We start from the raw sequence: 13,541 nt of genomic DNA on the forward strand, positions 1-13,541 counted from the left end.
GGCAGTGACTTTCCGATTCGCCCTCGTACTAACGACTTGTCTGCATGGCACATGCGCAAGTTCCATCAAGAGGAGGCAGAAGTTTACAGGTGAATCACATGAATACGGAGGAATTGGTATGTAAATATTAAAGGCGGGTAATTATTGAGAATCCGTGCATCAGCGTAAGGCCTGCATTGCTTGCACACTCGTTAGTTTGACAACAGCAGAGTCAGTAAATTTTCATATTGCGTCAGGTCGTTTTTTTTTACTGCAGTGAACAAACTGTGGCATGCGATGTATGGTGTCTAAGACAACGCAAATTCACATTGTATTACATAAATTACAACTTTAAAACTTCTAGTGTGTAGCAAAGAAAGAAGCCACCATTTGACATTTCGTTCAGTTTGCTGCTTCTTTAGAAACAGATGAGGTAGATTCTTCTAAATGAATGAGGACAGTTTTGCAGATTGATGCGTAGATCTTGCGCATCTGCATGTAGTCTTGCGCTGGCTAAGGGCGGACAAAGAATGCTCAAGCATAGGTAGGCAAAATAAACGCAACTCACTCAAACTTGCTCACAAATTTTATTTTTTTGCTTTGAGCGGACCCGAGCTCAAACTGACCAAAAATTCTACTCAGTCTGGCTCACTCAGACTCGGACTCAAACTCACCAAAATTGTACTTAGCCTGGCTCACTCGAACTCACCAGAATCAGAGTCGGGCAGGTCTACTTGGCTTACAGACTTTCACAAACTCAGGCTTTCTCGTGAATTGAACGCATCACTGATAAAAATAGCTTCATATGAGACTAATTCGTATATCGTACATATATAGGGATTACAAGCGCTAAACATTTGGAAAAAAGTATGCACAATGTAGTGGCGGTGGTGCTGTAGCAGCAGGCATGCATAGCCTGACATGCTTAGCCGGCAATTGTTCTGCTTGAGCATATATCATATACGTTAATCCATAAAAGCAAGTTACCTATTTTCTGTGCATCACAATGTCTTGTAAGAAACAAATATCCATGACTCCCCATGCTGGCAATGCTGGAATTATTTCCCCTAAGCATCAATAAAATGTACTAAAGGGAATGAAAAAATATGTATATTATTAGTTATTTGTGTGTTTGTGCATGCATGTGTTTATGCATGCGCGCGTGCGTCTCAGGATAGAACTCGGTCCTGTGTTTTGGCACTGTGTTGCATGAAGGCATGCCTCGTAAACAAAAGTGGATACTGCTAAAATTGTGCGCGAAAAGAAGTCGCGGTTTCGCCGGAAAGGCGAAGCATCGATTGCGATAGCAAATTACAGCTATACGAACCAAAGATAGTTCTATCTGCCGTACAAACTTGGAAACATTCGCTTACTAGCTTCATTAACACGCATAGTGCCAGCGCGCACAAGCAATTATGAACAAATCACACTCGATGACCGTTTTTCTGCACGACGATTGGTCTCCTGCCGTTGCCCTTGGAAACGCGTGGATCTTGCGCTTTGCTTGTGTTTTTCTTTTTAGTTCGCGCCATTTTTCTCCTCAGCTCGGCTGGCTCGGCGTAGCGAACGTGTAGGCTGTGTTTGTTCCCTGCTCTCTGTGCTAGCGCTATGCCGTGCTGTTGCGCATATAACTGCAGCAAGAAGCCTGAAGATGATTATGCAGTTTTTATGATGCCACAAGGAAAGCGTGACGGCTTGCGCAGGAAGCAGTGGCTGCAGAACGTTGACTGAAATATTTTTTTGTTCCGACAAATAAGTGTTGTTTGCGAGGTGAGGCGTCTTTCTTATTGCTCGTATCAAATCATCCCCTAATGCTGCATGTTTTTACATTCTTCCGGCCTGCTCACCAGCGTTTTTGCCTGCGGCAATTTGTACGTTGCATAAAAATGGAAGCATATTTAGCGCCAGCAAACAAGGACGGAAGGGAGACGACACCACAATGCGCTATAAAAATGGAGTTGTCCTTAGTATGCTTAATATTCTGCTGGAACTCCATCACCTCGCACGTCGCCAACTGTTGTTATTCAGTCGTAAATGCAGCACTATAGATTCTGCTTTCCGCTGTGAACATTTACGTGTGGAGATACAGCCTCTCGGTCGCACGTTCGTGATTGTTAGGATCCGTTGCCTGTTCTATCGAAAATTGAAATAGCGGCTTGTAGAGGAGATATCGTTTGCAGCTTACGGTGGGGGTTCGACCTGTGCGTCAGTAATACAATGAATGCAGGCCCTGAAACAATTAGTGCCAGCTATACCCGTGGTATTGCAGGTGATGAGCGCTATACTCCGTTTCATACATCAGGTGCAATGCTGTGGAGGCTAGAGATACTTTTTGCAGTGGCTGCATGCGTTCGCATTTAGAAATATTTCGGTGTTTCTTGACCCGATTATTTTGCAAATTTTCTTTATATAAGCTCAGTTCTGAATGAAAAAAAAGGAATTTACCCATAGAAACAATCCATGTACTTATACGGCTGCTAACACGTTGTTGCGTGTTAACACTTCTTGCGTAGCTTCCACAGCGCTGCACTTGATGTATGAAACGGAGTATTGCTAGTCCACATTGCGTTCTTTTTTTTTTTTAAGTTTTAAAGCGAGAGCCTTTAGACCTCTGTTTCAAGGTCTTGTTGTGAACAGAAAATATCACGTCACCCAGGAAGGCCAGAAGCGATCCAAAGCATGCCCAGCCGTTTATAAGAGATTAATGATTACCGAAGTTAATTATTGATTCATTAGTAAATGAAATCAGGTGAATTAGGGAGGATTAAAGTTGATTCCAATGGCGGACAGGCCGCCATTGGAATCTGAACCTGGCAACGTTTAACGCTGGAACGTTATCTAGTGAGGCGAGTCTAGCAGTGCTATTGGAGAAATTAGAGGGCAGTAAATGGGATTAATAGGGCTCATGCAGTGAAGTTAGGAGGACAAAAGAAGCATATACAGAGCTAAAAAGCGGGCACGTCCTGTGCTACTGGGGCTCAGCGGAGAGACGAGAACTAGGAGTCGGATTCCTGATTAATAAGAATATAACTGGTAACATACAGGAATTATATAGCATTAACGAGAGGGTGGCAGGTCTTGTTGTGAAACTTAATAAGAGGTACAAATTGAAGGTCGCAGAGGTCTACGCCCCTACATCCAGTCATGATGACCAGGAAGTCGAAAGCTTCTATGAAGACGTGGAATCGGCGATGGTTAAGGTCAAAACAAAATACACTATACTGATGGGCGACTTCAATGCCAGGGTAGGCAAGAAGCAGACTGGAGACAATTCAGTGGGGGAATATGGCATAGGCTCTAGGAATAGCAGGGGAGAGTTATTAGTAGAGTTTGCAGAGCAGAATAATATGCGGATAATGAATACCTTCTTCCGCAAGCGGGATAGCCGAAAGTGGACGTGGAGGAGCCCGAATGGCGAGACTAGAAATGAAATAGACTTTATAGTCTGCGCTAACCCTGGCATCATACAAGATGTGGACGTGCTCGGCAAGGTGCGCTGCAGTGACCATAGGATAGTAAGAACTCGAATAAGCCTAGACTTGAGGAGGGAACGGAAGAAACTGGTGCACAAGAAGCCGATCAATGAGTTAGCGGTAAGAGGGAAAATAGAGGAATTCCGGATCAAGCTACAGAACAGGTATTCGGCCTTAACTCAGGAAGAGGACCTTCGTGTTGAAACAATGAACGACAATTTTATGGGCATCATGAAGGAGTGTGCAATAGAAGTTGCTGGTAACTCCGTTGGACAGGATACCAGTAAGCTATCGCAGGAGACGAAAGATCTGATCAAGAAACGCCAATGTATGAAAGCCTCTAACCCTACAGCTAGAACAGAACTGGCAAAACTTTCCAAGTTAATCAACAAGCGTAAGACAGCTGACATAAGGAAGTATAATATGGATAGAATTGAACATGCACTCAGGAACGGAGGAAGCCTAAAAGCAGTGAAGAAGAAACTAGGAATTGGCAAGAATCGGATGTATGCGTTAAGAGACAAAGCCGGCAATATCATTACTAATATGGATGAGATAGTTCAAGTAGCTGAGTTCTATAGATATTTATACAGTACCAGTGGCACCCACGACGATAATGGAAGAGAGAATAGTCTTGCGGAATTCGAAATCCCACATGTAACGCCGGAAGAAGTAAAGAAAGCCTTGGAAGATATGCAAAGGGGGAAGGCGGCTGGGGAGGATCAGGTAACAGCATATCTGCTGAAGGATGCTTGTCAGATTCTTCTAAAAAAAAACTGGCCACCCTATAGACCGTTTTTTCGTAGGCGCCGCCATATTGTGAGCGCAGTGGCGCCGCCTATGAGCAGCGCCATACTGCCTTGGGTGAAAGCGGTCTTTTGCATGGCAGGTATACGCTCGGCGGTAGGTTCTGGCGTTTGTTTTCGCGGTCGTGCGGTCTATTTAGTATGACGTGCGTCTTCTACGTGGTAAACGGTTCTGTGAGACGTGCTGAAGTGGTTTAAGGCGTCATGGCCGGAATTTATGCTGGCGTTGAGTTGGACGGAACACGCAGCGCGATGTGTGCGCGCATATTTGAGCCTACAATCAGCCTCGGAGATCACTTGTGTATTTCTGAATGTTCCAATCACTAATGTGACCTTATTGCAGTATTATCCTCTATATTTCTAAGCTGCGGTTTAGGAGCCATGAAACATACGCGACGATCGTAACAGCGTGAGCGTGGGTACTGTTCCGTTACGATAGGAGCTGTGATGTTATACTTTGACAAGCGTTCAAACTGTTCGCTGCAGCTTACATTGCGTGACTACTTGGTTCGATGGATGAGGTTACCGCCCCTGAATAAAATAGTTTTGGCAAGTAATAGCAGCATACCTTACAATCTGAATTACGCTTGTCCAGCAAAGGGACTGTTTGCGAACTGCACGAGCGCCCTAAGCAGTGGTACGTGCTGGATTACATATATCTTTGTTCTATATACCGCATGGTCCAAGCATACAACATCAGCGGTTATATATTTATAAACGTTGTGCGGCGTGACTATGCGAGGCTTTATTGCGGCGTTAGCCCGTTTTCTCTTGCTTTTTCGAGAAAGAGGATCATAATTGAATTTTTTTTTTTGGTTGTGTTCGTTCCGTTCTCTACGACGCACTCACACGTATTACGGAAATTTTGTCCTCAAAAATAGCCATCGCATTCTTTTTATGCGATCGCTCTCACATATTATGGCTGTATACAGGCCAAAAATCCAATGCCGAAGCACACAGCTTACATTTGTATCGTGCTGGTTCGCCAACCGCAGTGATCGCTGTGTTGAGCAGCGCCATCAGCCTCATGCAGGAAGGCTAGCGTAGACATGTGGTAATTTGAAGCCTACTACACTTGAAATGCGCGAGAACGATGCCGGTACATCACAAATATTTGATAGCACCTGCCGCTTAGATGTTTTGTGGTTGCCTTAGGTTGGCCGTGCACGAGCATGCGCTCTTATGCTTTATGTTTTACTCCCTACGCCAAGCGATTCGATAGTGAGCAGATTTACCATTTCATGCTGATAATGCAGAGACACCGGTTTTCTTTGTTGAATTAAAACCGACATAAGCAGAATAGTTCACAACACATACACACACCGCGACTGATAATGTGCGTACACTGCGGCTGATAAAACGCGTCACATTTTTGCGCCCCCACGAGATATTTGCGCCTACTGTAGTTACCGATGCACCGAAAGGCTTCCCTGACGACCTTATATGAACGGACATGGCGTTAATTTCACAAAGTACCGTCTAAAACATCTCGAAATCGTTCCGCAGCACGCCACAGCAATACTTTCAAGCAGCGCCGCGCCGGATCGCCCAAGCCTGAGAGGAGGAAAGGCTCTCCGCGTGCCCTATCCTCCTCGCCCGATGAAACGGTCTATATACGCAATGCCTCATGACTTCGAACGTACCGGAATCTTGGAAGAACGCTAACATAATCCTAATCCATAAGAAGGGGGGCGCCAAAGACTTGAAAAATTATAGAACGATCAGCTTACTGTCCGTTGCCTACAAAGTATTTACTAAGGTAATTGCAAATACAATCAGGAACACCTTAGACTTCCGTCAACCAAAGGAACAGGCAGGATTCCGTAAAGGCTACTCAGCAATAGACCATATTCACACTATCAATCAGGTGATAGAGAAATGTGCGGAATATAACCAACCCTTATATATAGCTTTCATTGATTACGAGAAAGCGTTTGATTCAGTCGAAACCTCAGCAGTTATGGAGGTATTACGGAATCAGGGTGTAAAGCCGTATGTAAAAATACTGAAAGATATCTATAGCGGCTCCACAGCCACCGCAGTCCTCCATAAAGAAAGCAACAAAATCCCAATAAAGAAAGGCGTCAGGCAGGGAGATACGATCTCTCCAATGCTATTCACAGCATGTTTACAGGAGGTATTCAGAGACCTGGATCGGGAAGAATTGGGAATAAGAGTTAATGGAGAATACCTTAGTAACTTGCGATTCGCTGATGATATTGCCTTGCTTAGTAACTCAGAAGACGAATTGCAATGCATGCTCACTGACCTGGAGAGGCAAAGCATAAGGGTGGGTCTAAAAATTAATCTGCAGAAAATTAAAGTAATGTTTAACAGTCTCAGAAGAGAACAGCAGTTTACGATAGGTAGCGAGGCTCTGGAAGTGGTAAGGGAATACATCTACTTAGGACAGGTAGTGACTGCGGATCGGGATCATGAGACTGAAATAATCAGAAGAATAAGAATGGACTGGGGTGCGTTTGGCAGGCATTCTCAGATCATGAACAGCAGGTTGCCATTATCCCTCAAGAGAAAAGTGTATAACAGCTGTGTCTTACCAGTACTCACGTACGGGGCAGAAACCTGGAGGCTTACGAAAAGGGTTCTACTTATATTGAGGACGACGCAACGAGCCATGGAAAGAAGGATAGGTGTAACGTTAAGGGATAAGAAAAGAGCAGATTGGGTGAGGGAACAAACGCGATTTAATGACATCTTAGTCGAAATCAAGAAAAAGAAATGGGCATGGGCAGGACATGTAATGAGGAGAGAAGATAACCGATGGTCATTAAGGGTTACGGACTGGATTCCAAGGGAAGGGAAGCGTAGCAGGGGGTGGCAGAAAGTTAGGTGGGCGGATGACATTAAGAAGTTTGCAGGGACAACATGACCGCAATTAGTAAATGACCGGGGCAGTTGGAGAAGTATGGGAGATGCCTTTGCCCTGCAGTGGGCGTAACCAGGCTGATGATGATGATGAAAGTTGATTAGGGTGTAATAAGGTGGATTAGGGTGTATTAAAGTTGATTGAGGTGCATGAGCAATGATTAGGGTATATTAAGGAGGATGAGGGTGAATTAAAGAAGATTAAGGTTGATTAAGGTGCATTAAAGTGAATTAGAGTTAATGAAGGAGAATTAAGACCGATTAGCGTGGACTAAGAATGATTAGGGTGGATTAGGGGGATTTAAGTGTATTAGGGTGTATAAAGGAGGATTAAGGTGCATGAACAAGCATTAAGGCGTATTAAGGAGGATTAGTGTGGATTAACGTGGATGAAGGTTGAATAGGGTGTATTAGCGTGGATTAAAGTCGGCTTTACAAGGCTTTCGAATTCGCGTCTCTTGGGCGATACCTAAGGCACCTTGGATTTTTGGAATTTGCTTTGAACAGCGCTTCCACGCAGGCATGAGTGGGCGACGATTATTAGGTTTTCTCACGGATACAGGCAATGTGCAGGGGGTGTTCACATGATCGCGCACGCTTGCTGTTGATATCGAGATCTAGGCGGAGGCCAGGAATCTTCGCTTTAATAGCGAATGTTTTAAAAGCACCTTTTTGCGGTTTTGTTCTGTGGGCAAACTTTTTCCATTGATTTACCACGAGTAGAAATTGACGCAATAGTTCTGCGGAAACTCACAAGGTGGAGAGAAGTAATTAATTAAGGAAAAATCAGACATCCACCCATTCGTAGCAATTGCTACAAAGGAAACCGAAACGGGCTCCTTGAAAAGCCTCGTAGTTGAAGAAAAATTCGTACTGGTCCGGGACTCGAAGCCGGGACCACCGCCTGTCCGGGGCAGCCGCTCTACAATCTGAGCTAACCAGGCGGCTTGCAGATGGCAGGGCGAAGACGAATTTGTCGACAACACGAAGCAAAGGCAACAGTTTGACGTAGTAGTTCTGCGGAAACCCGCAAGGTGGAGAGAAGTAATGAATAAAGGGAAAATCAGACATCCACCCGTTCGTAGCAATTGCTACAAAGGAAACGAAATTTTAATCAACTTTATCCTCCGCCTCACAGAAAGCTCAGCACTGAAGATGCCGTAGCTCTCCGACTTATTCAGACCAACTCATTTCCAAACCTACACAGATACAGTAAAATGCTCCCACATACATATCGCGGCATCTGCCCCTGGTGCGGCGACACACGCCCTACACTCTTTCACGTCTCGTGGGGGTGCGGGGGCAAACCTCAACACTTAAAGACTCCTAGCACGTCACTTGAGCGGTGGGAGGTACAGCTGGTACCCTGGCGGGACAAGAAGCTGTCGTCCAGCAAGTAAGTCGTGCAGCCATGGCCAGTGGAGTCCTGGATTGAGGACACCACCCACTCGAGCTCAAGAGCAACCACCTCGATGGTCCGAATAAATGTTTTCTCTCTCTCTCTCTTCAACTCTGAGGCTTTTCTTTCGAGGAACCCGTATGTGTTTCCTTACGGCGACGGCAAAAATTCGCTTGGTGTGTCCATATAATTACTGTCGCAATAATAAAACTGCATTAAAACGAACCTGCGCGATGCTGCTCAAAGGAAACGACCACCCCGACCGCAAATATTACTGCGGTACAATTTGATTTAATAAACGGCGCGGTCTGCAGTCGATGCCAATGGGCTGCTGCTTTTCGCTTGTCAGCGAGATCTCAAAACCTTTATTCAAGTAATAAAGCGCATACTTTAATAAAAAGAAATCCAATAAAATCAATTGCCTACATATTTTGTAACAAATGACACGTTAACTATCTTTGTCAGTTATTGTATATGTACACTTATAGATCAAATATTTAACCAAGTTCAGCGTCCCTAGCAGAAGAAGTACGAAATAAAGTATCCGACCAAATTACAGTAGTTCCACTTACGCGCTTCATGCTGGATAGTGCCGCGGTTGATATTTCGCCGTCTGTGGAGCCTTCGCTGGAACTTGATAGTGTGCGGGGCCTGCCAATGCCTCTATCGTGCCGCCGCCCACTGTAGTTCTTTGAAATGATCGCCGCGTGCTGCTGCTGCTGATGATGATGATTTACATGCTATGGGCCACACCCACAACGGGGCATTAACAAGTAAGCGGCATTTAAAATCAATAAGAAATGAAGCAAGGCGACATAAGAGTTGTCACATTGCGGAAAAGGGGTGCGTGTGTGTCGGTTTCCCTTGCGCTAGATACGCAGGAATGAAGTGGACAAATTTATAATATTTCATTGGCCTATTCACGAAAGCTTCGCTTCTCGTAGATTCCAAATACGCTTTGGATCTGCATAATTTTTCCGTAAGCTACCCGGACTTTGCAATTTGTAGCGTAAGTATTGTTCGCGTCCTGAAGTAATAAACCTGAACAGACCTAATTGCACTATGCGCACCATGCGATTATAGAAGAAGAAGAAGGCCTGGTTGAACTAAAAGAAAAAGCATCCAGTATATATATCCAGTATAGCAGTTGCAGATATACAAGCAATTACGAGACGGCGCACGCGCGTCCTTGCCAAGCCTTGTCCTCCGTCTTTAATTAGCCAGCTGATAGACGCCCATCAGTGGCAGACTTACAGCAGACTATAACTTTACGTCATTATAGAAATATGCAAAATCGCCTTTATTATGCACAGGCATATCCCGTGGCGAAAGGGAAGGGGTCGACTTCGTGTTCTCCAACCGCTATGCACGTAGAAAACAGAGACGCTGAAATCGGTCGTCAGTGGACTAGTAAAACGAAGCTTTATAAACTATAGGTTCCGGTGACATGTACATATATATATATCATGCTGCCATAAGCACATGCGTCGACGATGTCTCGCTCGAGTCCAGTCCCGTTGAGTTCACCACAGGGGACACTTGACGGCGGGATTCATGGGCAGTTCAGGGTCGCAGGAGAAAGCGTCGATGAACGGCGCCTGGTTCGCCACGGCCAGGTTGCATCGCAGAGCCGCGCGGCCCTTCGGCGCGCGCTCTCCGCCGCACAGGGAGTAGCACCACGAGTAGAAGAACAGTCGCTCCTCGGACAGCTCTTCGAGTCCCGGCAGAACGAGCGGCTTGTAAGGCGCTATGTCTTTCCTGGCGTCGGCGTAGGCCTCGTAAAGCGGCGCCAGGCCCAGGGCTTCGAGAACCACGGGTAACAGCACTGATGAGGCTTCGCTGCGCGCCGTTGTCAGTGCAGCCGACCGGAAGTGATGGAGCCTTTGGCTGTACTGTACGCTACCTTCCTCGAGCTGTTCCGCCTGCTTTTCCAGGCAGCGCGCTAGGTTAGAATGCGCCGAATTCGTGAAAGAGCGCAAGACTCTCAAGGATGAACTAAAACAGAGTGGCTCTGTGATACCGTGGAGGACTGCCTTCCTGCGAGGACGCTGGTTTTTCAGGAGAGCGGTATTTTGCCTCCTCCTCAAGTTTCTTGAGGACACTTATCTATTCAGGGAGTACTCCCGTTTAGCAACTGATCAAAACCGTCATCAATCGCTTGATTTATACTCCATCTCACAAGTCGTTTGCAGTGCTGCTGGGGGGCTACAACTGGCCACCTTAGCGTTGCCGAAGGTACGAGGCGTACACCGGCAATGCCCTTGCGCAGCGGAATATATTTATCGGTGTAACTGTCTGAATAGTGGCAGAATTAAACAGTTTTGTTTTTGTTTGGTCTGGTACAGCGATGCGTGACATGTTAGGGCCTTTGTATACGTCCGTCATGTACCGCGAGTTCAAGAGCCGCTGGGCAGACGACGCGGCGCGGATGAACATATCTCGAGGGGCATTCGGCATTCATATTAGCTAGGAAGTCCTACAGCTTCCACAGTGCTGCAAACGACTTGTGAGATGGAGTATAGTAGCTATGCTCATTTTGTACATTTGGCAAACTTGGTGGAGTGGTAACATTTCGACATTCGACGTATTATGACCCGTATGATCTGCCTTAGTTGTGTTATACCTGATCACGCTTTGTTAAATTCCGTGGCATGTTGCTCCCTCCACTTTAAATGAATATTCTCGGGCAGAGCAGATCACGATATGCCTTTGAAGGCATAAATTCATGCAGAGATATAACACCATCTTATTCACGATACATTTTGACCCGTTGGATCATTTCACCTCGCTTCCCTACACTTGGGAGAACTGGACGGTTCCGACGCAAGTGCTACGCCCGACATCATGGCCACTGCCGGTGGCCCATAGAAAACACACTAACGCATCCAGCTAACTAGTTGTAGCAGTTTTTTTTACGTTACTAAAGACGTTACTAGTCCCAGCAGCACGACCAGGGACCCAGCGGGGCTCGGACCGCTACGATCGGGATAAATAAAGAGTCGTTCCCCTATCCCCTAGTTCCCCTATCCCCTATATCCTAGTTCCCCTATCCTTCAAGACCTGCTCTATTTCACATGTGTTGTGCACTGGAGCAGAACATGCTTGCACCGAGTTCTCGTGTGGATATACTATACCTACAATCTTTCTGAACAAGCGATGCTCGGCCTCGTCATCTATGCTTCGATATATGGCCTGCCCAGATACATTTTTTTCGCTTAGTATTGGAATATCGTCTTAATATCTAGAATATCGGCTTCCACGTTTGCTCTCTGATACACACTGGTCTCTTCCTGTCTCTTAACATTACGCCTAATATTTTTCGTTCTGTTGCTCTTTGCGCGATTCTTAACTTGTCCTCGAGCTCTTTTGTTAACCTCCAAGTTTCTGCCTGATATGTTAGCGACGGGAGAATGTTATGATTGTACATATCTTTGTTTAACGATAGGGGTAAGCTCTAGGTCATGATTCGGTAATGTCTGCCGTATGTGCTCCAACCCGTTTTTATTCTTCTGTAAATTTCCTTCTCATGATCAGGGTCTCTTGTGAGTAATTGGCCTACATAAGCGTACTCCAGCAACGAATCCAGAGGCTCACTGCCAATGATGAATTCTTGGTCTCTTTTCTGGCTATGCAGCATTGCCTTTGTCTGCAGCGTATTAATTCTCAACCTTACTCCGACACTTTCTTGGTCAAAGAAATACTAAGCATATAAGGATGAAGATGTGTGGTAATTCGTGCATTTTTAAAATGTGGCGGTGCAGTTTCAAAGTCGCGAGGTGACGAAGGCAGTTACGAGAAATTCACAAATCACTACGGGAGCCGCGACCTTTTCGAGAATCGATGGCAATATTAAAATCGTTACACGGTATAAAGAGGTTTCGGGTTGGACGTCTGTAGGTTTATCTACATTAACTGTAGGTTTATCTAAGAGACAGAGACACTAAGAAACCTTTTCGCAAAGACCGCCCGATTATCCACCGATCCTGCGGTGTGGGTATGTGCTATTGTTCCTGAGGGCATCACCATCGCAATCATTTTTCATCGCCGTGCCAGGTAGCGCTCTCTAGCGGCACGCACCGCCTCGTTCGCCGAATCCGTGCTGGCACGCTCACGAGGCCTTCGTCGCCAGCCCACAAGCAGAGCTCGCTCCCCAGTGACCTCGAGAGAACCGTGAGCACCGGCTAGCATGTTTCGCAGCACCTCATCGGGCGCCGAGCTTCTGTGGCGGAGCCAGAGCGAGGCGTCCTTAGTTCATCAGCTGCGAAAACCCAAGGCGACCATCGTGGTGGCCGCCGGCCTCATGCTACTCCTGCTCGTGTTCGTCGCCATCGGCGTGGCGCTCCGGCCGCGGCAGCAGACCGAGTTGGAACTCGACATGGTCCACCCGGCAATAGCGCGCCTCTTCGCGGCGAACTTCAGCATCGATGACATCGGCGGCCAGGTCGCAGACGAAGATGACTCCGGCGTCGCCTCGGCCAACTCAGCTCGTCTGCCGTTCCCGCTGTTGGTCTTCGGTAAGCGGCAGTCCAACAGCTCAGTGTTCAAGCGACCGGACAAGGACATCAAGGAGCTGGACAAGCTGTGAGTGGCTGATGGCATTGCGCTGCGAGACGAGAGAGAGGTGCCGAACTTTGTGACGTCCGCCAGACGAAGAGGACGTAGAACTTGGCTAGAAGAAACAAAGGGGGAAAAAAAAGGGAACGTATGTGGTGCAGCGGACACTGTCATTTGGACACTGCACTGGTCTGAAGAAAAACGCATTTTTTTTTCTTGATCAAATCCTTCGTTCTCTTTTGCAGCTGCCATAAAAAAAAAGAAAAAGATGCTTGTGCCAATTTTTCTCGTTTTTTACAGCTGAACTACAGCCAGATTCATCCGCTGTGGTAGTTCGCTGGCCATGGCCTTGCGCTGCTGAGCACGAGGTCGCGGGTTCGGTCGCGGCCACCGTGTCCGCATTTCTATGGGGACGAAATGCAAAAACCGCTCGAGCACTTATAT

The sequence above is a fragment of the Dermacentor variabilis genome, unplaced genomic scaffold (genome assembly GCF_050947875.1).
Source record: "Dermacentor variabilis isolate Ectoservices unplaced genomic scaffold, ASM5094787v1 scaffold_18, whole genome shotgun sequence".
Classification (NCBI taxonomy): Eukaryota; Metazoa; Arthropoda; class Arachnida; order Ixodida; family Ixodidae; genus Dermacentor; species Dermacentor variabilis.